Raw genomic sequence first — 2,766 nt, 5'->3', positions numbered from 1 at the left:
AAAAATTGGTCCACCCGGATTGGAACTTGCGCACCTTAATTAGGACTTGGGTAACCTGGATTAGAACTTGGGCCACCTGAAGTTGAACTTGGGCCACCTGGAAGTAAACCTAGGCCATGTGGATTCGAGGCGGGGTCACCTAGTTTTAAACTTGGGCCACCTGCATTTGAACTTGGGCCACAGGAATTGATTTTGGGAGACCTTAAATTGAACTTGGTCCATCCTTAATTCAACTTGGGTTTACTTTGAATTGAACTTTGGCCGTCTAGATATTAATTTAGGCTATCTGGAAATGAGCTTGGGTCATCAGCAATTGAATTTGGGTTAGCTGGAATAGAATTTGAGCCACCGGGAATTTAATTTGACACATTTGACCCCCTCGATTTGAACTTGAACCTTCTGGACTTGAACTTGGACCTTATGGATTTGAACTTGGGCGCCCAGCGTCTTAGGCTACGGGGGAGTGAAATTGGGCCACTTAAAATCGAATTTGGGCCACCTGTAATTGAATTTGAGTCACCTGAAATTTAATGGAATCCATCAGGGGTCTCTTGGATTTGATCTTAGGTCATCTGGATTTGATCTGGGGCCACCTGGAATTTAATTTGAACCAATTGGAACTTAAGTTGGTCCACCTGGAATTGAGCTGAAGCCATCTGGAATTCAACTAAGGCTTCCTGAGATTGAATTTGGATCAGCTGGAATTAAATTGGGACCAGCTGGAGTTGAATATGGGTCCCCTGGATTTTTACTTGGGTCCCCTCGATTGTAACTTTGCCCCAGTGATTTTAACTTTAGGCCCAGACACAATGCGTACGGATTTTACTACGTTGCGGCAATTTGACAGTTTTTCCATGGGTTTTCTGTCTAATATCCGCAACGTAGTAAAATCCTAAGCCACCAGGAATTGGAGTCAGACATGGGTCGGTTGGATTTGATTTGGGCCACTTAGATTTACGCTTGTACCACCTTAAATTAAATTTGGACCACTTGGAGTTAAATTTTGTCCATTGGGAAAATTTTTTGAGCTGACTGAAAATGAATTTGAACTATCAAGAATTGAATTTGGGGTAGCTGGAATGCAATTTAAGCCACCTGGATTTTAACTTGGGCCTCCTGGATTGAAATTTGGGCCCCTTGATTTTAGCTTTGGTTCCCTCGATTTTAACTTGGACTTCTTAGATTTGCACTTGGGCACCTAGCATTTCATCTGGGGCTACGTGGGTGTAAAATTGGGTCATCTGGAATCGAATTTGGGCCTGCTGGAATTGAATGGAGTTGAACACGGGCTACTTGAATTTGATCTTGAGCCATCTGGATTTGATCTGGGACATCTTATAAAAAACTAAGGCTACCTGTGATTGAATTTGGATCATCTGAAAGTAAATTGAGGCTAGCTGGAGTTGAATTTGGGTCCCCCGGATTTTTACTTGGCCCCCTCGATTTTAACTTTGCCCCAGTGATTTGAACTTGGGCTCTTAACTTTTTATCTTGGGCTACGTGGGAATAAAATTGGTTCATCCGGAATGGAATGTAGCTCACCTGGAATTAAATTTTGGCCACCACAAACTGAACTTGGTCCACTTGAAATTAAACTGAGGCCACCTGTGATTGAATTTGAATCACCTTAAAGTGAATATGGGCTGATTGGAGTTGAATATGGGCCACCTGGATTTTAATTTTGACCCCGTAGATTTTAACGTGAACTTCCGGGATTTGACCTTGGGCACTTAGCATTTCATCTTGGGCTACGTGGGAGTGGAATCGGGCCACCTGGAATCGTATTTCGGGTACCAGTAATTGAAATTGGGCCACCAGGAATTGGAGTCAGACATGGGTCACTTGGATTTGATCTGGGCCATTTAGATTTGCACTTGTACCACCTTGAATTAAATTCGGACCACTTGGAGTTGAATTTTGTACATTTGGAAATTTTTTTGGGCTAACTGAAAATGAATTTGAGCCATCAAAAATTTAATTTGACTTAGCTGGAATGCAATTTAAGCCACCTGGATTTTAATTGGGGCCACCTGAATTGTAATTTGGGCCCCTTGATTTTAACTTTGATTCCCTCGATTTTAACTTGGACTTCCTGGATTTGAACTTGGGCACCTAGCATTTCATCTGGGGCTACGTGGGTGTAAAATTGGGTCATCTGGAATCGAATTTGGGCCACCTGTAATTGAATTTGGACCACCTGGAATGGAATGGAATCTAACATGGGTCACTTGGGCTTGATCTTAGGCCATCTGGATTTGATCTGTGACCTCCGAGATTTGCACTTGAACCACATGGAATTAAATTTGGACAACCTGAAACTGGATTTGGCCCACCGGAATCGAACTGATAACACCTGGGATTGAATTTGGATCACCTGAATTTTAATTTGGGCTACTGGATTTCAACTCTGACACTGTCAATTTGAATTTGGGCACCTATCGTTTCATTATGGCCTACGTGGGAGTGGAATTGGACCATCTAGGAACGAATTTGGGTCAACTGTAATTGAGCTTAAGCCACTTCGAATTGAATAGAATCGACCGTATGCCATCTGGATTTGATCTGGGCTACTTAGAAAAGAACTGAGGTCACTTGGGATTAAATTTGGAACACCTGGAAGTGAATGTTGGCTAAATGGAGTTGAATTTGGGCCACTTAAAATTGATTTGGGCCATCTAGATTTTAACTTGAGCCCCTGGATTTCAACGTAGACACCCTCGATTTGATTTTGGATCTCCTGAATTTAAACTTAGGCACCAACCATTT

The sequence above is a fragment of the Sabethes cyaneus genome, chromosome 2, assembly GCF_943734655.1.
Source record: "Sabethes cyaneus chromosome 2, idSabCyanKW18_F2, whole genome shotgun sequence".
Classification (NCBI taxonomy): domain Eukaryota; kingdom Metazoa; phylum Arthropoda; class Insecta; order Diptera; family Culicidae; genus Sabethes; species Sabethes cyaneus.
The sequence above is the reverse complement of the archived record's forward strand: the minus strand, read 5'-3'. Positions refer to the sequence as shown.